This window comes from Abramis brama (assembly GCF_963993115.1).
Source record: "Abramis brama genome assembly, chromosome: 23".
Taxonomy (NCBI): Eukaryota; Metazoa; Chordata; class Actinopteri; order Cypriniformes; family Leuciscidae; genus Abramis; species Abramis brama.
This window is the reverse complement of record NC_139985.1, coordinates 9,781,631-9,807,202: the sequence shown is the minus strand read 5'-3', so window position 1 is coordinate 9,807,202 and position 25,572 is coordinate 9,781,631. Positions and strand designations below refer to the sequence as shown.

The following is a 25,572-nucleotide window of genomic DNA, read 5'->3' as shown; positions in this document are numbered from 1 at the left end:
AGAGTTTCATGTACCGGATGCATTAGGAACGCACATTATCATCATGTCAAACAATCACACACAAATAAACACACCCTGATGTTGTATCCACACAAGAAGTAATATAATCAGTGATGCGAGATCTGAAAGGTTGCACTGGGGCTGCAAGCCAGCGCTGTTGATTTTATCTGGATTGAGCTGGACTAGGTGTGTCAATTTACACAAATTCCCATGATCGAGCATCATTTTAAAATTAACGATCAATTAATCATTAGCATTAATACGGCATATGCGTCTACTGCAGTGGCATATAGCCAACAGCATGGCAGGCTGTGCAAATGCTGCTCAAAATGCTATGTTCCTCACCAAATGAATGAGAAGGGTTTTTAGTCTAAATAAAGGGCTAGTAGGATTGTAAAATGAGTCGATGTGATGAATATTTCATTAAATTACTTATTTAATTATCAAATATAACGACAAATATAATGTCACCAGTTTCCCCTATTTTTACATTTGTGACCCTGGACCACAAAACCAGTCACATGGGTCAGTTTTTTTTTATTTGAGATTTATACATCACCCGAAAGCTGATAAATAAGCTTTCCAATGATGTATGGTTTGTTTATAAATAACAATATTTGGCCAAGATACAACTACTGAAAATCTGGAATCTGAGGGTGCAAAAAAATCGAAACATTGAGAAAATCTCCTTTAAAGTTTTCCATTTATGTTTGTGATTGTGCTGCATTCACTCACAAAAATACATGTTTTATATATTTACGGTAGGAAATTTACAAAATATTTTCATGGAACATGATCTTTACTTAATATCCTAATGATTTTTGGCATAAAAGAAAAATCGATAATTTTGATCCATACAATGTATTTTTTCGCTATTGCCACAAATATACCCGTGCGACATATGACTGGTTTTGTGATCCAGGGTCACATTTAGATTGCCTTTGCCATAACTCAATATTCATATGCCACACACACAATATTAACCAGTTCATATCGGATCATTACTGATATGTTACCAATGTATCATGTGGTCCTAAATAATATTATTAGTATACTTTATTTTTAATGAAACATGTGTACATCAAGTTATAAATCTCATTAGAGGCATACTGTATAAGGTAAAAGATTCAAGTCTGAAGTCACTTGTTTGAGCAAATGTTATGTTCTCCTCACTTTCAGAAAGTTTATTTGTGGGTTTGCTTGTTTTTCTATAAGAAATACAATAAAAATAGCGACTGACCCTTTAGCAGTTTCTATATTCTTCACCTGCTCACCAAGACCGCAAAAAGTGCAGAGTTGTATCAGCTCAATGTAAATTAAGAGCATGGATTTTTTTAAACAAGGGGATTTTCTATTGGTTTAAGCAGTTCCACTGAGAGCTGAGCTCTTCAGTTTTGTATGTCTTTAAATACAATGGCTAAAGACTGCAAAAAAAGGGGTAATGATTCTCTTGGGGTTCACTACACAGAACAGTTCCAATGCCGCCTAACTACCTTCATTACTGCCAACAACCCGAAGCAGCAATGAATGTATACAACTATGTACTGCTTTTATGGATTTGGAAATAATAGGACCATTTAAATAAACAAAGCTCCTCTATTACTCTTTCAAGATTTCTTGATTATATTCAGAGTATAATAGCCTGTAGATCACAATACGCAGCAGTGGGTGATTGTTTTAAAAAGACTGGCTTTTCCTTAATCTATCCATCCTCTTCGATTTTCAGATCCCATTAGTTGAAGCAATTACTGCACATGCGGTATTCTGGCTGCTTCATTGCTGTGTGAGGTAACGTAAACAAGTTAGTCCAAGAGTTCTTCATAATAATTCATCTAAAAACTGAGATCTTGGAGACAGAAAAGAAGTTAATGTTCAAGCCAAAGTTGCTTCTAGTTTTATAAGCATGATGCAATCCTGCCCACAAAGCATCTTCAAATTTGTTTTTGGAGAGAACTTATGGAGAAATGCAATAAGTACAGCTGTCTGACTTGAGTATTGTACCAATCTGAAGCTCAAAAGCATCTTTATACTGTGTCCACCACAGTCATGCCTAACAAGATGTACAATAGAGAATTCTACATTTAATTAGAGCTATACATGGACAATACAGACATTATATCTCAGAGATGTGGTGTAAATCTGCTAAGCTAATGTGAAATTTACATTGAAACTACAGTAAACGTAAATCCAACATAGACTACATATCCACCCGTCCAAATAACAAACATATTGAACTGTTGCTGTATCTAACAGGTCCCTAAAGACTCATCTATGCGCTCTAGATAATAGCGATTTCCTGGAAAACAGCACTCAGGTAGCATATGATGTATGCGGCGGACTGCACATATTGGCTGTTCTGTCATGGTCCTGGGCATGTTTGCTGAACCTGACAAGATGCAGCTGAGGTCCAGATGCTGTGCAGCCGCAGGGCACTGGCACGCATGGATCGCAAGAGCTGAAGCGAGTTACTGCCTCATTACCGAGTCCACAGCTAACTGGGTCAGTGTGGAGCCCGACACCACGCCGCTATGAGTTTCCATATCACCTGCTGGCACAGGTAGTGACAGGTGGGCTTGTGGGTTTTGTCAAGTGTGAAATGTTGGTGGATATACAGGCATGTCAGAACATGCATGGGGCGCATTGTGATTTTTAGTGCAGAGCGAGAAAGATGTGGTGATAAATGTGGAAGTAATATGAGGAAGATCACCCGTGCTCATTTGCTGTGATAATGCTGCAGGTGTGCGGAATAGATTTGTTTTTTAGGACGCTTTCAAAGGGTTCTTTCAGGGACATGTCATTTAGACCAGTCCTCAACTGGTGGGTTGCAGGTCTGTTCTGATAAGGCCGCAAACAGCAGGGAGAAAAATGTGCTAAAGGCAAAAATGCAGCTAAAAATGTAGGCTAATGGTATTCACCTTATTCCGCCCCGCCCACTTTTACTTCTGTCCAGTACTTCCGTTGTAAACCACCTTCCGGTTTAGCGGACCCTCATTCAATTTCGAGGAGAACTGCAGAGAAGTCTCACTGATAAAATGTCAAAAAAGATGAGCTAATTTGTGCCAAATGTGCTATGTACGTGTGTACCAACAGCACAGCAATGCACTGTTTCTCGGGGTAATTTTTAAATGACTTTTAGGTGTTTATATGACCCGTCTGCCTGTCTGATCGCAGCCCGGCCGATGTGTAGTGTTTAGCCTACATTAGCCACAAACATCTAATGTTGTAATGGTCTCACTACAGGACACATACGCATGCTATACCTTGTTTGAAAGCTATGGTCCTCTAGAATTCAGTCGCTGGATTTATTTTACAGCCATTACTTGTGTTAGAGATCAAACCATAAGAAATTGCAGCTAGCAGTTAGCTAAGCTAACGTTACCCTCTTGTTCATCTAGTTGAGGCTCTACTTTCTTTCTACACCAGTTCGTGGCTATTTTTTTTCTCATCTGTTGGCTATACACTGCAAATGTATCTGGTGATTAAGCAAACAAACTGTGGTGTAATAATGTTTCAAACTTTACATGTAGTAGTGTTTGTGCACATCTTCATAACTAAGTAATAGCTATTAGAAAGACACATCTATTAAATAATTTGATTGTGGCATTGTTTCAAAAGCTTCAAGTGAAATGTACTTTAGTACGTTGCAGCAGTTGTTAATAACCATAGGCCAACGCATTTGGCTATAATATTATAGTCTATCTACTTATATCAAGACAGATAACAGATTGGACCAGGGCAAACAAAGCGCTAAGTAGCTAAACCAGGAAGTGAGATTACGCGGATGGCGCCACCCAGTGCTACTTCCGGAATAAGGTGAATAATCATGAATAATTATATTAGAGAAATTAATTAAGCTTATCAATTTTAGATGGAAGAGAAACGCATCAAATGTTGTTGACATCAAATGCCATGCAACCATTAACACTCAATATTCTGCCACATATGCATCTGTCACATGGAAAAGCTAGATAAATTAGACAGATGCAGAAACCAAAGCCAGATACTGTAGCCAGATTATGGTAGAAACCAGTTGCAAAGACGATATACACAATGAGGTAAAATAAAACAAACTAATCAATTGAAACATAAAATTTACAGTGAAATAGAAATGAATATTCTTTATACTCTCCAATACAAGGAAGTTTTAGATGATTGTCACAATAGCCTACTCTATTAAACACTTGACGCGTTCAGAAGCAAAACCTCCTGAGAACCACTGCCACGTCCAAGCACAAGCAACAACAGTCAGTGTTGGAAGGATTTGCCAGCTTAATCATGGATGTAACAACCGAAATAGCACTAGTGAGAAAAATCTGACGCAAACGAAGCAATGTTGTTGTTCGAGATCAGAAAGAAACTTGCCAACATGCATACAGGTTATGAGTCTGCTGAGCCATCTATACTACAAATGCATATCTCTGAGGCTGCATATAGAAAACGGTGTCTGTGAGAGTTGTAATCCTCTTTAGTACGCTCTCCCGGGCTCCTGTTCATATTATCCTGAAGTGAGAGTGTGTACGAGTGTGTATGTGTGTGTGTAGTAGGCTAACAATCTACACAGCAAGATTATTTGCATATGCCTTTGAATTAAACAGCCATCCTGCTCGGTCTAGCGTTTAATCGTCCATTTAATCAATTCATATCATACAGCTGTGGAGGCTGTTTCACATTTCAGCCCTACACGTGGATGAAAAATTTGGGATTTTGAACTAGAACAGCACAGCCATAGCACTTATTTCACTCCTTTTAACACAGATTGTTTACTTGTGTAGTGTGGCGTCTGTAATATAAGGGGGAAAAAAACATTCAAGGGCTGAGTGGAAGATGCATATAAAATCCATTTGCATCTGTTTGTTTAAGCGCAGAAGATCCGATCAATGGCTTGGTCACATGCCGATTGCTGAAAAGCCTCCAGAAGAATAGTAGGAAATGGAGGAGGGAGTGAAATTAGCATGTTGTTCACTAGGGGATTTAAATGCGAATAATTAGACACATCTAGACATGTTTTTCTGCACTCTTGATGTTGTTAAAGGAATAGTTCACCCAAAAATATAAATTCTGTTATCATTCTACCTGGTCTCCAGGAGTAGAAAAAATTCTCAATCGCACTTGTACGCAAATAAAGGATCTTCGGATTTTAGATGATGACATAGAGGGGATTTGAAAAATAAGTTTTGTGTTGCAGTGTCTTATGCACAATATTTTTGTCTGTTATGCTAGTGACTGTCAGATTATGCGATTTTGACTCCTGAATTCTTGCTGCGTCATGGACAAGAAACATGTCAGACTAAATGTTGCTTTCCGACCAATCATCGCTTGCCATCTTAAAGGACGTGCGTGATGTCATCGAGAACTAGTAACTGACTTCCGGAAACAAGAGCGTAAACAAACAATGACTACCAAAGCGATGAATGATTTGCTAGCTTAATGCTAATTGCAGTATTCATTGCATTTATCTGTTTTCACTTTGTCATTGTAAACACTCAAGGAAACATCATAAAGGCAGGAGTATCGCTGCCACAGCTCCACGAACCTTTCCTCTATTGCATATTGTAATTCCACCTAGATTTTTGACTGCAGCAAATTGACTGCAACAATTAACATTTGTCAGAACCTCTTGTAAATTACGTTATTTTGTTTAGTTGTCTGTTCAGAATAGTGGAAGAATCATGATCTCTGTTTGCACCCAAAAAATCTTGATTCTTAATTTTTCCAGAATCGTGCTGCTTTACACTATACGAGATAAAATGATCAATCCTTGCATCCCGACGCCCATTGTCATTGACAAATCACCACGAGACCCTACATCAAACAGATCGTTCCAAATTCGGGCTGACATTGTGCAGTCTGAACCTGCCATTTTAAGGATGTGCACTACAACTGTTTCGGGCAGAATGATTGACCTCCTGACTTTTATAGCCAAGACTGGCAGGAGGTTGATTTCGTCCAAATCACTTGAGTGAAAAGAACGGCGTTTATAGAAGAGCCTAGTGTAACTTCTCAAGTCAGGCTGACATTTCAAACTGATGAGGACCATAAACACCCAGTGGGAGGCTTGGCAGTCTCCCATTGCTTCTGCGTTGCTCTCTCGTCTCTCCACACATCCCCAAAACAAGCAGCCAAGCCTGGAGGACACGTCCACAAAGAGCTGCCCATCTTTTGGTCATTCCACCCAAGCTGGCACTGCAGGGAGTTACGAAAGAGAAATAAAAACTGTCCCTCTTTGGGCAATATTTCAGCAAAAACAGCCGGCCAAATCATCCCACACTAAAAATTCTGAAGTTTAATTCCTTAGCTGAAAAATCTCAAGACGAATGCAGCGAAGAGCGTGGACATGAAATCAGAAGAGATTGTGTTGGATGAGGTTGTTTACCTCTGTTAATATTTCAAAGTATATTTTAAAATATTCTGTTATACTGCACACATTTTATTTCACACATTTCCATTAAACCAGGTTCAAATAGCCAAAGTCCAAATCCAAAACTCACATCTGACCCCGCCACAACCTCCCGTGAACTGCACGCACCCCATCCCTCTTCTGAGATCACGCCCTTAAAGGACAAATCCAGTGAAAAATTAACCTAGGGGTAATTAACACATGGTTACCGAGTCGATCGTTCCCTGCGATGCGTTTTCATGAAAATCGAATGTATAGAGTTTTATCTTTAAAAACAGATTAGCTCATAACAGTAGTATATGGGGCACAGAGTAAGTAAAAATAAATCGCTAGTTAATACCACTAACAAGGCTCAAAATAGCCTCACACTAACACGGTAACATAATGAGGGTCCCTACATGCAAACCGAAGCATTGAGAACTTTGTAAGTGTACAGACAGTTTAATAAGAAGATACTTTATAAAGACAGTACATTACGCGTTGACATGCAGGAGCCATCTTGGAAAACAGTCTCGACTAATCGAGCCACGAACGCCGTGCTACGTTAGATTTCACAAACGTAATTCCTATCGACCAGCTATCCTATCGACCAGCTATCCTATCGACGGCGTTCGTGACTCGATTAGTCGAGACTGTTTTCCAAGATGGATCCTGCATGTCAACGAGTAATGTACTGTCTTTATAAAGTATCTTCTTATTAAACTGTCTGTACACTTACAAAGTTCTCAATGCTTCGGTTTGCATGTAGGGACCCTCATTATGTTACCGTGTTAGTGTGAGGCTATTTTGAGCCTTGTTAGTGGTATTAACTAGCGATTTATTTTTACTTACTCTGTGCCCCATATACTAGTGTTATGAGCTAATCTGTTTTTAAAGATAAAACTCTTTACATTCGATTTTCATGAAAACGCATCGCAGGGAACGATCGACTCGGTAACCATGTGTTAATTACCCCTAGGTTCATTTTTCACTGGATTTGTCCTTTAACATACTTCTAGGAGTATTTTTACACTGCAAAAGGTAGCATGATGAAGTGCAATACAAGTATATATAATTTGTGTGTATGAAGTGCACCATATCATACTGCGTTTTGCAATGTAAACATACTCCTGCTACTTTTTAAACTGAAAAAAAAAAAAAAATGGAAAAAGTGTGGAATACTGGACACTCAACAATTGCCATTTTCCCTTCTTAATGGCAGGGAAGAAGCTAAACGTGTTAAAGCTAGCAGCAACACATCATGTGTGATTGAAACAACATTTCTCTCAACTTGAAAACTTTGAACATAGAATGAATGACCTCCCTTAATATAGGAACTTTACTGTAGAGTCCTATTGTAATTTTCGGTATAATAATAGCTACAGTTAAGTTGACTTTCTGAAGTAGCAGAATTAGTATATGACAACTTTACATGTACAGTATTTTAACACACGTAAATATATGATACTAGATTTAAGCAATTTTTAAAGATATTATTTTAGCCAGTTAGCATACCCACATGAATCTGCTAGAAAGCGAACTATGCTGTATTGTACATGTTCAACGTGCAAATAGAATCAGCTATATATAAAAATAAAAAAATTCTAATGAATCAACACCCAGTGATTATAAATCATATAAAGTTTTTTTAAGCTTGCATGACTTTTATTAAAATCCTTTTTAGTTATCTTATGCACATGGGCATACTTTATGACTTAGCCACACACTATTTGAAATGCATTGATATGTCCTCCTCCTATAATGAAGCCTGATTTTAAAAAAAGGATTAATAAAGTTCAATATCATATTTCATAATGCTTTAGGAGCTTTCAGTTTTTGCTAAACACCAGTTGCAGACATGCTTATAATGGCAAATCTTACCCATTCGGCTCCTTAAAACATTCAACAAAATGTCTCCTACACTTTCATAAGTGCACTACACTGAAAATACCAAAAATTAGTTGAGCTGCTTCATATAATATTGTCGAAGCAGCTGTGTTCCAAAAACATGATGTTTCACTCTGGCACTCTCTATTAAAACCTGAATACACTCTCAAAAAGATCTAGTAAATAGTTCAGGCTAATTCTGTCTGCCTGTTCTGGCAAAGAACTGGAACTCGATATAAATACTGTGGCCAAATGTGGGACTTTGAAAGCACACTCATCACATTGATGAAGAGCCACAACTCTGTGACTCAGTGTTTGCATCCTTAAGCAAATGAAACACCACAATAACACTTCTCATTTTAAACCGCTGGCTTCAAACCCTCCGGGCAATTGAAAACCAACTGCAAGTTTTGAAATATGTAACATAAATTATGAAAATTACATTTTTACAGTGGTTTAGGTGCAAAATTATTAAAAATTGGAATGAGAAAGTATCTATGGCCATCGCTCATGAAAACACAATAACAATGTTCATCAACCGTAACAAATATGTTGGGATAGTCGATAAAGAAAGGTTTTGTTTTAAACCATGTACCTGGGCAGTCAAGCAGTTGCCATTGAGATTAATGGGAATGCTAATGGATCTCAGTGACTGTAAACCCTTTTGCATGCACTGCGGAGCTAAATATGTCCATCTCGCACTGTACAAATTACCAAAATACCCATCTCTAATTAAATTGAATTTCTAAAAAAGTCTCAGGTACATAAACAGTGAAACATTCAGAAGTGCCAGAGTAATGATTAGCATTGAGCATCTCAAAGCTAACAGTCCCTGATGTGATTTTTAATTATTGACAGCCATTGAAAAGATGAGAACGAACGTGTTTGGAATGTCGGTATAATTGTGGATTGTTCTGTTGGCGTTGCCTTCTCCTTTCATGAGGCTCGGATCCGGGCTTAGACAAGTGTCAGACACTAATTACAAAGAGCATGCATCCTGCGAGTTAATGAGCATGCGCCAGACATTCTGCCAGAAGCTCGATCTCATCTATAGGGTGTATTCAACGCTCACAATAGAGACACACAGAATATTATAATGTGTTCCTCTCCTTTCATCAGACAGTCCTCTGGGTTTTGTGTTTGTCTTTACCTGTGAACTAGCGATATCCAATATTCACATTATTCACAATAATTTTACTTGCAATATAAACTTAAGCAAAAATTTAAATTCAGCAATGTGTTTTCTATTTCGCCAATAAGGCCATGTCATTAGACCAATTTATTTGAGTTATATATACACAGAGTTATTTGTGGAGTTATGCAATTGTAGAGTTGATACCTATTAGGCAAAATTTGAACATAAATGTGTGTCGGCAGTGTGTGTACACAACCACCCTATAATGGTAAAAATCCACACACTCTCTTTTTTTAATCCCCATAAATCATAAGCAGTGTCTCAGAACGAGCCGTCTGCAGATTGTAGCTTTTGTGACATCACAAATGCTTAGGCCCCGCCCACGACTGCTGATAGACTCTAACCTATTAAGAGTTATTATGGACCCTATAGAGTCTATGGGCTCACCCGCCCTGAGTGAGCTGTACACACGGTCAGCCATGTTTATCTCCTCTCCAGAGCATTTAACAGCAGTATTTTATTCTAATTAAAGCTACTAAATTATTCAATCAAGAGCACTGAGTGATTTCCCGTTTTTCTTTTGTTGTTTGATTCATATTAACAACATATAAAGCAGTAGGTTCACTTTCAGCTTTTACTTTAATCATACCTGCACACCCAGAAGAGGTGAAAAAGGTGACGTGTGTGAATGTAATCCTTGTAGCGGGGTCTGGGGGCATCGTCCCCCAGAAGAAATTACGGGAATCGGCTGGAAACTAGCGATCTCTCCTAGTTGGAGTTAGTATCAACATCATAATCTAAAAGCTATCTTTCGTGACTGACTTTTCAAAATGTTTTAAAATTTATAATCCGAGTATAATATGGATCAGTGGGCCATATGAGGCCCACGGGCCGCCAGTTGCCCATCCCTGTGCTAACAAGCTTAACAGGTTGGTAAAAATTCTTTAATTAATAGAAAGTTCAAAACAAAAGCATTTATCAGAAATAGAAATATTTTGTAACAATGTAACAGTCTGTCACTTTAGCATCTAATGTATCCTTGCTGAAATCTTAATGACCCCAAAGGCCCAAAGTTTCGAACGATAGTACATAAATTATGCTGTTTATTTGTATGCATTAATCAATAATGCATTAAAATTAGGGGTGGAACAGATCGCAGTTGATCCGTGTGTCGTACGGATCAGGCCCCATGGTTCGGCACGCATGTGATTCGCGGATTAACTGCTAAATTTAACCATCATAAAGTGAAAGTTTATCATTTGGACGTGTTTTGTCTCGCCAATTTATACATTCAAACTATTTTAAACGCAGAAGAAGAGGCGAAAATCAGGACTCGCGCGTTATCTGTGTGCACAGCCACACACACCCAAAGAGAGAGAGAGAAAGAGATGCGTTTCAGATAGCGCTCGAATACTGAATTGATTCCTCTTTCGCGTTTCCTTGCCCTTGAACGGACACAAACACAAAATTATGACAAAATACCCGTCTCGGCAAGCATTCTCTCGGTTATGTCATAGGTGAACAGTCGAGAAAGAAACTGGATGTTTGTCAGTTTTTTCGGTCTGTGCAGTCGGTCTTAAAGTGACAGCACACACCTAATATTCCTACTGTTGTCAGTGTCATTAATGTTAATAAAACAACAAAATACAGCTTTAAGTGAACAAATAGTGTTATTTTGCATTTAGGCTTAATTATTCATTTCTGGACCTGAATACTACTGTTAGACTTTGTAACTTTGTTATTTAGTATTCATCTCTGCTTGTAATTTGTGTATTTGTTCTTATTTTATTACCGACTGTTCAGTTAAATTTAATAATGTTTGAACTTTATCAGTTTGGCAAGTAGTTTTTGAAGTAGTATCAAAGAACTTCAAGTGAGCTTTAAGTAATGAATGAAAAGCAAAGTTACATCCACCCCTATTTTTTTTTTTTTTTGGGCTGATCCGAAAAATGATCCGATCCATGGCTCAAAAACCGTAAATGATCTGAACTGTGAATTTTGTGATCCGTTCCACCACTAATTAAAATGCATTTACATTTAAAGCACAACCACTGGAAACTATTTAAGCTCAATACATCTGCCACTTCTTCATTCTAAAGCAAGAATCTGAAAACAAGACTTACTGTCAGACCAAATCAGCTGAACTCACTCTAACCCTAACTTGCGAGATGAACTTTATAACATTATTGGCAATCCTTGTGTCACAAACCATATTGCCATCTGCAGGCGGAATGTCTTCTCCCAAACCACTACAATAACACTTTGAAAAGAGAGATTGATAACTGCAAAAAGATTTTTTTATTTGAGTTCACAAAAATGCTTTTAAATCAATAATTTTTTATCACACAATAACCCTGGGTGTATTTATTATTTTGTACACATGCACCTCTGTGTTCAAAAATATCAAAAGAGCAGAGCCAAAGAACAGGCACAGCTGAGGGATGTATCGAGACAGGTGATGAATTACAATTAAAATGCTGAATCCACACAGTATAGAAAAACAATCAATGTTCAATTTCAGATCTGTCACCTGCTTACATGTTTGATATAAATGCGAAGAGAGCAAATATGTCTGTGATATTGCCGCTCACATCCCTGTCTTTCAGTTTCTCAGAGAATGATTGCTCAGTCATTTCAGAACTTTAGTGAGAGAACATTCACTGACCTATTTTCATATTACGCCAGTTGGGAGACATGCTCTATTTTTGCATAATGATGAACAAGACTGTACCACTAATGAAAATACAAACACTCATAAAGCAGCCATAATTGCACTCAGAAGATAATCTGCATTCAGGCTATATATAGAGACAAAAGTATGTTGGTTTTATGATATTGTACAGTGATAAATAATATTGGTGTATCAAGTACAGCTGGGTCGTATTATGGCTCACATTCATGGAAGAATATGAGGTTCATAAGACACTTTATAACAAAAGCATTATATAACAAAATATTAAACCAAGCAGAATTTATTTTAATAACATGCACTAATGTTGAAAAAAGTTGGGATCCGTATATATATATATATATATATTTAGCTACAGCTAATATTACAAAAAGTTTCTATTTCCAAAAAGAAAAATTATATATTTTATTACTGAATAACTGAAACACTTCTGTGTACTACAAACGTGGTGCGCCATAATCATCGGGCATTCTCTCAATGTTATACCTGTGATTGGAGATGTACATGATTGGGACTCCTGGGATCTTCCGAATCCCCCTTTTTAGGTCCCTGTCCACCGTGGCCACAATGTAACACTTGTGCTGTGTTACTGTTTGTACCAAGCAGTCATCAGCATACGTTCCTTTGTGTGAGCAAGGCAAGCGATCAAAGGGGGAATCTTTGGCAATCCGCAAAGCCACTCAAAACTTCATTCCTAATTTCTCAAGCTCAGCCATCACACAGTCTGTTATGCAAGGAACACATTTAGCATAGAGACAGTCCATCATTGACTGGACAACATCTAATTTGGCCTTAATAGAAAAGTTGATAAAGTTGTTTCAGTCCATTACTGAAAACTTAAAAAACACACAAACATAAAAATAAAATAAAACAGTAATATTGTGAAATGCTACTATGTTTGATCAAATAATTACAGAAGAGACTTCTTTCAAAAATAATAGAAAAATCTTAACCCCAAAACTTTTGAATGGTAGTGTATTGTGCTTTTAACACACATTTCAGAAAAATGGCTGAGAAGTCATTTGAATAGGTTTGCATATTTGTTGATACACAATATCAATGACATTTAACGTGATATACATGTGAAAACCATTTTTAAGGCCACTGTATACCAACCACACTGATTTTCTGGCATAAAATGTGTTTAAACATCTTAAACATTCACATACAATGTGAATACATGCATGTCTGGTAAGACGTTTTACATAAAGTCGAACCACAGAATCATTCTCAGTCTCAATTGTAACGTAATTTCTGCTGCATCCCGAAACTAATTATCTACAAGGTCTTTCCCTGTAAAAACAGACATTTCCAGTCAAGATGTCCGCACAGAAGAAAACGTGTCGGGCTTTTATCAGAGCCTGAATAGCATAAAATAAAATAAAAATCATGATGCCATGCTGGGGTCTGTTCAGCACTCTCCTTAATTAGTCCAAGACATTGTTTTAGACAACTCTTTATTAGAAACCACTAAGTGATCTAATAAGCCTTTTTGCAGTCTATTCAGAATCTTTGCATCACTTCTCCCTTCAAGTTCATCTGAGGCGCCATTTTCTTTCCTAAATGATTTCTCTTTTTTTCTTACAGAGTCTGCCTAAGAACAGAAATGCATTCATTTTAAGTTCAAAAAAGATCTATTTATAAATCGCATGAATCAGTTTTAAAACTGTTTAACATAAGGTAACCTTGAAATGCAAGTAGTTTGAATGTAGTAACTTTAATTGAAGTAGCAAAGAATGATTGGAGGATTGGAATGATTTTAAAGTGATAGTTCACCCAAAAATGAAAATTCTGTCATCATTTACTCACCCTCAAGTTGTTCCAAACCTTCATAAATGTATCTCTTCTGCTGAACAAAAAGGATGATATTTTGAAGAATGTTTGTAACCAAACAGTCTTGGGGTACCATTAACTTCCATAGATCCCAAACCTTATGTTCCAAACCTACATGACTTAATTTTGTCTGCAGAACACAAAAGATATTTTGAAGACTAAGTTTTTGTTCATACAATGAAACTCAATGGGGTCCAAAACTCTGAGACTTAAAAAAAAAAAAAAACTTCCCTTGTGTCCTACAGAAGTCATACAGGTTTTGAGTGACAGGAAGGTGAGTAAACGATCGCAAAATGTCAATTTTAAGGTCAACTCTATAAATGCAATTTTCTTCTATATGAGAAGTTGGTTGAAAATGCATTTGACAACTTTGACAACTAAGATGATGTGCTGATGCTCTACTGCCCCATCTAGGATTATTATAGTCGCAACAGTATAATGGAGTAAATGTCTGAAGAGTGTGTCTAATTTAACAAACAGTATCTTTAACACAAGGTAACTGAAAGTTAGTTTACACAAAACAATGATAAGTGTGAACAAAGAATGAATGGAGGAATTGAACATTATTAACAGAGAAAGAAATGTTAGAAATCCAAGCCTAAAACAAAAATATCCTGCCCGTTTGACCTTGGGGGAAATGCATTGGCACTGTGAGTGGGTTAGAGTCGTCTCATTTCAGTCTGAAGTCTTGCTACTCTATTTTCTCTCCCCAACAGAGTCTATTCAATTCTTTCAGACCGGCATAAGGTGTGAAAGCAAAATTAAGAATTGTCATGAAGCAATCTTCTCACAGAAATGCTCTTTCCTCTTATCAGGTGCGCTTGAAAGTGTAAAATGTGTCATATTCTGCTAGAAAAAAGCGGTGCCATCCGGCACAGTAAGGACGAGAAGCCATTCTGCCTTGCGCCTCAGATGCTCCTGTGTGATTTCAAACTGACATCTTGAAAGAAAGAGTGAAAAAAAAGATGCAAAGTGTCTGTCTCTCAATCAAAATCCCCTTTGTACCAGCATGAAAGTTAAAGAAAAGTTGAAGTCAAGTCAGTCAGCAATTGTATTCTTCCTGCACGTAGCTTACTTTTTAAAAAGCGAGGTGAACTGAAGCGTCCAGCTGTGAACAGAGATCATTAATAGAGAACAGTTCAAAGTTTTTATTAGAGTTGCTCCTGAAAACAAATGCGTAGAGGCTGCAGAATCTAGATTACTTTGTTTCAAAGGTTTTAAATGTTTTTAGACAGTTCCTTTTGTAGCTTAGATGTAAGTTTTGTTTTTACTTTACACAGCACAGAATTCAAGTGAAGATCTCAGTGGGGCTGCATAATTCGACAATGATGACTTTCACCATTTCTATGAAATAGCAATCAACTTTTCAATCACAAAATTTAAAACACAAGCTAGTTGCGTGAGTTACTTAAGATGACCTGACCCTGATCATATCAAACAATCCGTCAGGTCCTCCATGTAGGGTGTTTCTTCAACTACAGGCACTTTCATGTGCAATTTTATTAGAATTAAACACTTTTTATCAAGACACTGTTTATAATTTATTTTTGCGGTTTTAGCCTTGTTCTTGATAAGACTTCTCATTAATCTTATTAATTAGTATGAATTATTAGACTTTCAAAAACATTAAAAAAATCTTACCAACCCCATAACTTTTTAACGGAAATTTACATTTTTACACAAATTATGTACAAATTTATATAGCTAAATTGCCATTTTCACCATGACTACCTATGCTAATATCAATTAAGTTTTTTTTTTTTGTTTGTTTAAAACTGTAGTGATTTACCTGTAACAGGGATAACTGAGATCAATTAAAACAAATTATAATTAAGGTAAAAAGTAATGGTGAGCAGAATATTTCATGTGTATCATGATTCATGTCCAATATAATTATGTGAAAGACTGGAAAAAACAACATTCTAGCCTTGGCTAAACAAAGGAGTCTGACATTTTATTCCAAAAATGTCCAAATCTGAGAAATACCTATTGATGTTTTCACGTGTAACAGCATGGCTTACTTAATTTCCAAACAGAGTGTGTCAGGGATACTCGAGAGAGAAAGAGAGAGAGGAGACAGAATCTGCTTTTGGATCAGATGACAGATGTCTACCACATCTTTCAACCAGATGTTCGATAACTTAAAAAATTAAATTAAATTAAATACAACAACAACAACAATAACAACAAAAAGCAGCTCTACTTAAACGGCAAACTAATAAAATGTCAGCTGGCTGGAGTCCAAATTCAGATTTTCTCTGTATGGGTTTATTAGTTGATGAGTGGCACATGTTTTTAATCCTTGTCAATTAAGCATTCAAGTGTAAAAAGACGCGACAGATAACTCACTTTTGGACTTGCGCGCTGTGTGAGAGGTTTTCTGTACATCCATAGCGCACACAGAGAGAGAGTTCTCTTTCACTTTTTGTCCTTGAGCGGACAAATATGTTAAAAATGCCCATCTTGGCGAATATCCTCATAAACACAGCCAGTTATTTCTTAAGTGAACAAAAACAGTTGAGAAAAAAAAAATGAATTTGTATCAGTATATTAGATCTGTGCATTTGGTCTTAAAGTGACAGTAGCCTAATATACCTGCTGGTGTCTGTGTCATTAATGTTAATCAAACAACAAAAGACAAAGTCTTATTCTTGACTGAATAACTTTTGTGACTTTAATAAGGATTAATCTACATTTAATTTACATAGTGAAGACTATGCCGTGTTATTTTACATTTGACTACTCTATTAAATTTTCTGTACCTGAAAGATCTATCTGAAAAACCTGAAAACCGCTAGGCTATTTAATTTGTGTCTTTGTTCTACTGTATGTATTTGTGCTATTGCTTGTAATTTGGTTATCTGTAGAAAATATTCTTAGCATCATGTCTGCATCTGCCCCAGATTGCGATGTATAGTAGCAGCCAAAAAATAGTCTCAAATAAAAATACAAATAAAAATATACATTTTTCTAAATTAATGTATTTTTTTCTACAACTGGAATAGCAAATTTTTGTTGAGGATTTGCACTAAAATTTACACATTGCACATTTTAGCACAGAAGCCTGACAGACTTGACTGTTATCATGTCACAAGCTGTCATCAGATTATTGATCTCATGTGTGACTTGATTTTTACCCCCATTATTTTTTGTGTGTGTGTGTGTGGATGTCCCAATAGGGGTAAAGGATGTGCCATTTTCAGAGAAATGTTTGTTATACTTTTTTTATTTTTATTTGTGAGATAATAAAAATGTAACTGGTTGTGTAAAATAGGCACATACTATCATAATATCAAATATATTGATTAATATATGCCTGAATCAGATCAAAACGTAATCGTTTTTAAGGGTATTGGCAAATATCATGAGAATCAATATTAAATTGTATTGTGATTCTGATTAACACCCCTTAAAATCAATCTGAATTTTAGATCAACAGTTGTGAGAGTCTCGTCTTTAACGTCAGATCTACAAAGTAATGGTACAGTAAACACTGTAAAAAGGGTGTCTAGGTTTTACAGGGTGAGCTAGATTATAAATGTAACCCTCCATTTCGCCACAAAGCGATTTGTTGTACTAAATTGTTAATGACCTGTTCCAATATCATCCATTATTGATAACAACTGAATAAAACCTTAAAAACTCCATCCAGAAATTAAAGGAAAAGTGTATCTAAAAAAAATTAAAAAAAAATATATAGAATGATATTTTCCACTGAAAATAATAATAATAATAATAATAATAATAATAATAATAGCATACAGTTTTGGAATGACTAATATGTGATTAAAACTTGCTGTGTCTTTACATCATGTTTAATCATCTGGTTTTTCCTTCTGGCAACTGACTTTTAAACGGTACACTGGTTAATTTGCTTGTTAATTTTAGGACATTTGGTTAATCAAACTCTTTATATCATATGTCCTGTTTATAGGTCGGTGACCTATGATCTGCCTCCTTCAGCCAAAATTAGGCCATGTCCCACACTGAACAGATAAGCCTCAAGCATCTGACTCACGCTGTTTCTAACCCAAATCCAGAGTGCCTGCTCTGCATTAGAATATTGGGAAAACACTCAAGTGTGGTGTTGATTGCTCATTGCATTGCCTTGCATTTGTTGTTATTTTCTTTCTCAAAGAAAGGATTATGTCTAGAAGCGCTGAAGTTGTACTGGATTTTATCAAAGCTGTGCAAACACGTACTATTCCATACATTATTTACAACTATCAGAGGGGTGCGTGACCATGCATATTTATTGAAAAGTGTGAGGCTGGCAAGCTTTTCTATGGTAAACATCAACCCAGACCTCTACTCTATTGTTCAAATTAACTGCTGCCCTGCCAAAGACCACCAGCATCTAGGCTACCCAGCAGCATCCTTTTCAAATCTCACCAATGAACTCCTTCAAGAGGACAGACCAATTAAAATCTGGATTCTCCATGCTTGTACAAAATACATTTTAATATTCAAAATACTTTACTATTTTTCAGTTTCAGTGTTCAGTAAACAGCAAAAATGGGTTAAAAACAACAACATGCACCCTAAAATACAACTGCCATTTAACATCTCAACCTTTAGACATGTTTTGCTTTGTTTCACATGGAAAGAGGTTAGCTATAATAGCCAGTCAGTTAAATATTGAGGTCTTCCTGTCCCTAACTAAATCAAATTCAATGTATAAAACAAAACAAAAATTTATAAAATCAATTTGAAAAAAACTTTTAAAATGTAATCAAATGAAAATGTAAATTATCCTTAATAATAATTTTAATAAATGATATTATTATAATAATTATTTTAGGAAGTACAATACTGTGCTATATTAATATATTCCTGTTATAATTTCTTCATGTTAAATCAAACTTTTATTTTGATGTTGTCCTGAAGTTTCTGTGTGTATAAAATGGCGATAGTTTTTCTTGAAACGCTCTCTCCCTTTCCTCCGCCTTGGTCCATCCAGCATGACGTCAATATGTGGATTAGAATGTTTTCATCTCTTTCACTCCCTCCTCCCTTATTAATAATCTAAAAGCTGCTTTCCCAGGAAGCAAAACAGCGACATGTGTAACAAAGATCGAAAATCCCTGAGCCAGAGAGAGAATGATTTTTTTTTTTATCTGCATCTTTGTAATAGTGTAACTCTATTATTCCCACATTTATTTACATAAAAAAAGGTGTTGCAGGAAGAGGAGTGAGATGCATCTCTGCTCCTAATGCTTCCTTTCAATTATTCAATATATTTCCAATGTGTTCATCACCTATTCATTGTAAACCATTGTAAGAAGATTTACAAAATTATTATTATTATTATTATTATTATTAGGGGTGGGTATACCGATATACCGGTAGAAACGATTAACCAGTAGAAATTTATAAACCGGTAGAGATTTTGGACTATCATCTCTATCGCAGTTACGCTCACGTGACGATGCCGTTCTGTGCAGTCTTGAAAGCTTATCGTTTTAATCAGTTTTTAAGCTTTGCAGTTAAAAAAACAAGTGATTTTAAACCATTGAAGTGCAGTAAGCAGCCTCATTTCATTATATGTTATATTATATGATCCGCTGCTCATACAGCATATGAGTACTGAACTTAGCGCCTAGAGTTATTTTTAGTGCCTTGCTGGGCTTGAACAGTCAAATACACACACTTGTATGTCAAAATGCCCGTCTTTGCGAGTATCCTCATAATCACAGTAGTTTGTGGCTAAAGTGAACGTAAATGCTTGAGAAAGAAAGTGCATGTGGATCAGTATATTAGATCAGTGCATTCGATCTTAAAGTGACAGCAGCCTAATAAACATGATTTGTTCTATTGTAGTTTTTTTTCTTTTTTTTCTAATGTTATAACATTGCTTTCAACACATTCAAATGCATTTTATTAAGATTGTTTTGACCAAGTAAAACAGTGCTGCGTCACCCCACAATTTTAATCTGTCTAATAAAGTGACATGTACGAGTAGAAATTCAGCACTTGCAGCTGTTTCATTAGAATTAAATAAAAAATGTTTAATTTAAGTAATCAAACGTAACTGTAATAAAGTTCAGGGAAAAAGGAGGCGGACATTAAATGTATCTTTAATTGTAAAATAAACACAATAAGGACCGGCAGCGAGTCAGAATAATAAAAACTAGGGGTGTTAAAATAATCGTTTCTACAATGCATCGCGATGCAAAAGTGGGCGATTCTGCATTGATGCATAATAGATTATAGCCGTTATAGCCTACTGACGTTTCTCTGACGTCATTTGTCGCATACATGCTCGTCTCGCTAGTGTAAAATGGCGGCAAAACAAGGGAGGCAAAACAAAAGCAAGTCATAAAAAATACACCCACAATTTTAACATTTACAGCGTGTGAGCATGTGTGTGTGCGTGTAAGCGAGCAAGTGTTTGAGTGCGTGTGAGCATGTGCGTGCGTGTGTGTGAACGTGCATTATTGAAACTTAAGTACACTACGTTTTTAGTATTTGCTGTGATCAGACTTCAGTTTTGTTTGACTACATTCAGAAAATGTACTTTCTTGGAACAGATAAAATAAAAAGGGAGTTCATATATCCCAGGCTTTTGGCCCCGCCCTGCTTCATACCACAGTAACATAAAAAAAAAAAAAACTTTACATTAGCTCACCCATGAACATAATAATGAGTACCGTCGGATTGCTTTCCATCGGTTGTGAAGGTGAATCCACACTCATTCATGGCATCATCAAGCTACACCTTTGTTATTGTTTTGAATAAGCGACCTCTAGTGGCGAAACTCACATTATGTGCCCTTAAGCCAATATTTTTTTCTAATATTGGCCAATAACCGGTATGGTACCTGCATATATTGTGCATCGCTAGCAAGAAGATAAGGACCAAAACAAGCATCATACACTTCAGTTATCAAAGATACAATTCATTTTGTTTTTTAAGTTGATTTAAAAACCCACTTGACTCAAATCTCATATGCTTGATGCTTCTGAGGGCCAACAGTGCCAAAAATCCCAAATTGTGATGGAGTGAATCATGAGATGTTCTACTCTTAACATCTCATGATTGCGTAAGCAAAGCTGCTGACAGTCTGTCCAACAGTAATATACATTGATAGCGACAGAATGCATTTTATATGTCTAGTACCGTTTAACGATGATAAACAAGTCACACAATCCATATTTACAGCATAACACGAGGAAATGCAGCGGAGAAATTTCTTACGATGCCTGTCTAAGCAAAAACCAGTCGTCTACTGATGATCCTTCCAAAAAAGTGAAGCTAGGGACTAAAGTGTCATCAATACTTGTCTGTCACCGCAAGAGACGATGGTCTACAGGGCGTCTGAGAAGAAGCAACACATGATCCTTCTCATTACTTATACTCGAACAAAGAAAATAATACAAAATAACACTTTGTAGAATTTTTAATCTCAGAAATTATAAATGGAAATAAAGGCATTATATGCTAATGCTACAAATAATGCAACTCCCTTAAGTGTAATTTGATCCTAGATATGAAATAGGTCCTAAAATGACCTGACCTAAATAATACAGTAAAGCCTCTTTAAAGCAGGTTACTATTTATATTAGTTTTATATAATGGTGAATCAAATAAAGCAAACAAAGCCGCTTCTCTCAGGACCATGTGAAAACCCTGCCACTGCATGCCTGCCACAAACCTTATGGCGCTTTTCCACTACACAGTACCAGCTCGACTCGACTCGACTCGCCTTTGTTTGGTTTTCCACTGTGTAAAAGTTGTACCTGTACTTTTTTTCGTATCAACTCCGGCGAGGTTCTAAGCGAGCTGAGGCGATACTAAAATGTGACGTGAAAACACGGCAGACTGCTGATTGGTCAGAGAGTCTACGGCAAGATTATGTCATGGCAGTTTACTGCGGCGGCGCTATGACGACCAGGTACTATTGTGGAGGTACTATCTGCAATGGAAAATGGAGCGAAAAGCGAGGCGAGGCGAGTCGAGTTGAGCTGGTACTGGTAATGGAAAAGCGCCATTAGAGTGCTCAGGGTCTAGAAAAAGCCTTCTTCTTGGACAACTTTCTCTTTTTTTTTTTTTTTTTTTACCCATGGCATTTGTCTTGCCTTTAAAAATTACCCACTCTAGAGACATGCCTATGCAGCATGTGATAACACACCGCCAAAATCGTAAAGGCCAAAGTAAGTTCAGTTGCTATTATGCACACCCTCTGGATTCCCTCTCATCTGCATCACTCTCAAGACACATAAAGAACAGGGCATTTGGGATAATGGGCTGAGACCCACTCTATTATTTGTACTGAGGGAGCCTTAAGTCCTCTGAGCTTCTCTCTCAGGAATCCGAACCAGCCAAGCAGGAAGAAGTCAAGACATTTTCTTGTGTTAATAAAATATGGTAATAGCCTCTCACCATTTTTAATTTCTTTTACTTAGCACCAAAACAACTCTCCAAAGACAATAAACAAATATTTTAATTTTAGGTTTATCTGTTACCTGTGAGCTTAATCTTGTGAATGTTATATGTGCCTATGGAGACAACAACTAAAAAAATAAGTTTTTACTAAGGGAATTGTTTCCTGAATGGACAATATGATAAAACAAAAAAAGCATAATGAGGCTGAGATGGAAAAACACATAGATTTGTATCATTTTAAGCACGTAACAGGATAGCATACATCACACCTTCAGAACAAACCTCTCAAATTGTTAAATGCCTACAGTAGCCTATCTATATTATATCATAAAGTATCTTGCAAAAAAAAGATAACTTTTCCACACAATTAATGCAAGTTGGTATCACATGACTAGAACAACTGCATTTACACAAAGAATGCTTTGCTGAACAAACTTAATTGAAGTTCTTGTGTAATGGAAACCTATGTAAAGCATCATACACTAGTAATCATGTAGCCTAACCGCTAACAACATAACCACAACAACTTTTTTAATGACATTATGTTTCTACTCCGTTTGTGAAATTGAAACTACACAATGGCTGTCATAAACCCTTGTTTTCATAATTGATGTATTCAAACATTCACTACATATTGAAGAACAGGTTAAGTAAAATATAATGAATGTAATATAGTGCATATGTTTATCAAAATGTTCCTGTCTAGAGTTCAGTTTTTAGCTAAATAACGATTTGTGGAAGGCTTTAAACGATTAAAAGGAGTCAAAATGAACTCATTTTGGAAAAATACTTTATATTAAAAATCTTTATATTAACTACCTTTCTATTAATGCAATACAGTAAATGACAACCCGTCTGTGCTCTCCCAGTGGCTTACATTATGAGAAGTTTAGTGTTAAGTGATTAATTTACACCAAAACAAAATATCAGAGATTTATGTTTTTATAACATTGTTGTGACACACTGAAAACATTGTTTTTGTCTTACATTTCAAAATGAACTCAGATGAGCTCGGTGCCAACTTGTTTTCCATCAGTTCTTTTTCGTGAATTGGAATGTGTGCAAATGATTGTCGGTGAGTGAAGGGTGCAAAGAATATACTTGATGCATCCTTCAAAAGCAGATGAATAAAGGATGTGAAACAAAGTCTGCCTTCCGAGGATTCTTTAAATTTATATGGCCTTCGGCAGCGCTTGATGACGTGGCAGCCGAGATATGCAGCATTACTAGGATGCAGCCTTCTGTTTAAGAAGCACCCAATGCCTGCAGGTGTCTTCTCTGTGTTATTACTACTTGGTTATGTCAAATTACATCAAAATGGCTGCCTTTATGTTGGTCTTCTGTGATGAGTACACTGACCTTGATTTGGTGAACAAATATGAAATAGCAAAATATGATCAATATTTAAATTGTATTAGTTAAAACATGTTTTTATAGAAATATATAAGAAATGTGTAAATAAAAGAAAAAAGGTTGAGCCAAACTAGGCCTTTCAAATAATTTCAGAAATATTTAAATATGAACAGGTTTTTTTTAAAGATTTATTACAAATAATACATAAATATATAAATAAAATAGTCATATTATTATTTTGTGCATTTTTTTAACAGTTTAAAAAATCCTGACAAAAATGAGCATCACATCATGGTGTCACAGTCTCAACAACATCGATAGCACCAGACCTCTACACTCCACCCACTCGTTCCCAGTCACCAGAGTACTAATCATCTGTCACCAATCTTCACTGATCATCACCCAGCACTATATAACACTTCCCAATGCAGTTCACCATTGTCTGGTCTCGTCGTTCCCTCAAAGAACACTTACCTGCATGATACCTGCATGATACCTGCACGATACCTACACGATACCTACCAGAATGATTTGTCTTCAGTCATCTGCTTCCTTCATCCGTCTTCAGTCATCTGCATCGATCTCCATTTCCAAACCTGCAACAGATAAGACCCTTACTCATCCAGATATCCATCCTGAACACTATATTCATCTGTTACTCACCTGCTTCCATCATTGTGATCACATACTTCTGCAAATAAACCTATTGATTACTTTACCTGTGTGAATCCTTCTGTTTCATGACAGAAGACTAGACCAACATGCAAAGTACTACCGATCCCAGCGATGCAAGAACTCCTCCACCGGATCCCTTTTCCGATCTCGTTCAAGCCCTTCGACATGCCCTTCACCAACCATTAGTCATCAATCATCAGTCCTTCACCATCTGCCTCTGTCAGTATCATGGCCCGACCAGCGACATATTCAGGTGAGGCGGAGGAATGCAGCGGGTTCATGTTACAATGCTCTCTCTTCTTTGAAATGCAGCCGCAGCAGTTTACCAATGATTGTGCGATGATCGCCTACATCATTTCATTGCTGACAGGACGTGCACTTCAGTGGGCGCGTGCCATGTGGGACACTAATGGACTGGTCATTCACTCGCTGGTGGCATTCACCATGCATTTTATAGAGGTATTTGGCCAAACCGCCAGTTCCATTTCTGTTCATGACCAGCTGTTCCGTCTTCGTCAAGGGAAGTCTTCAGTGAACGAATATGCTCTTCAATTCCGCATTCTGGCTGCCGTCAGCGGGTGGGATGAGACCGCGTTGATCACGGCATTTCACCAGGGACTCACCATTAACATCCGTCAATAGATGGCTATCTTTGATGTCATTGGCCTAGAGAACTTCATTCAACGTGCCATCAGGATATCCCAATGGCTCACAGCCTGTACCTTGGATCAACCCGTGCTGCATCCTCCACCCACTTCAACATCTGCCGCCCCTCCAGCACCAGAGCCCATGCAACTTGACTCCACTCACCTGTCTAATGTTGAGCGTCAGCGTCGCATAGTAAATCGTCTCTGCTTATACTGCGGAGTGGAAGGACATCTCCTGCCCAGCTGTCCGGTGCGACCTCCACATCCAGCGTTGAGTGCCCTCCAATTACCACCTCCGATATCTTCACTAAAAAGCCCTTATGTAATGTTAATCTCCCATCAATGATCTCTTTCAGCGAAAGCCCTCATAGACTCAGGTGCTGCTGGTAACTTCACGTCACTCAACTTCTTTCAAAAGCTTCATCTCCGTCAGAGACCCTTTTCTCAAGCTCTTCATGTACATTCGATCCTGGGAAAACCACTGGGCCGTGGGCACATTCGGCACTGTACCCCATCACTGACTCTGTGCATCGGATGTCTCCATCAGGAGAAGTTATCGTTCTTGGTGCTGGAGGGCTCAACGGCTGACATC

At 37.0% G+C, this 25,572-nt stretch overlaps 1 protein-coding gene and 1 pseudogene across 3 annotated transcripts in view; both read right to left on the bottom strand.

The window, feature by feature from the left end:
* The window catches only part of igsf21a (immunoglobin superfamily, member 21a), a 224,195-nt gene that overhangs the window by 181,711 nt on the left and 16,912 nt on the right, over positions 1 to 25,572 (bottom strand). The gene's annotated exons all lie outside the window — the stretch shown is intronic.
* Positions 12,523 to 12,899, bottom strand: LOC311074573 (rRNA-processing protein FCF1 homolog; annotated as a pseudogene). The gene has a single exon. The product of its transcript is annotated as an rRNA-processing protein FCF1 homolog (transcript).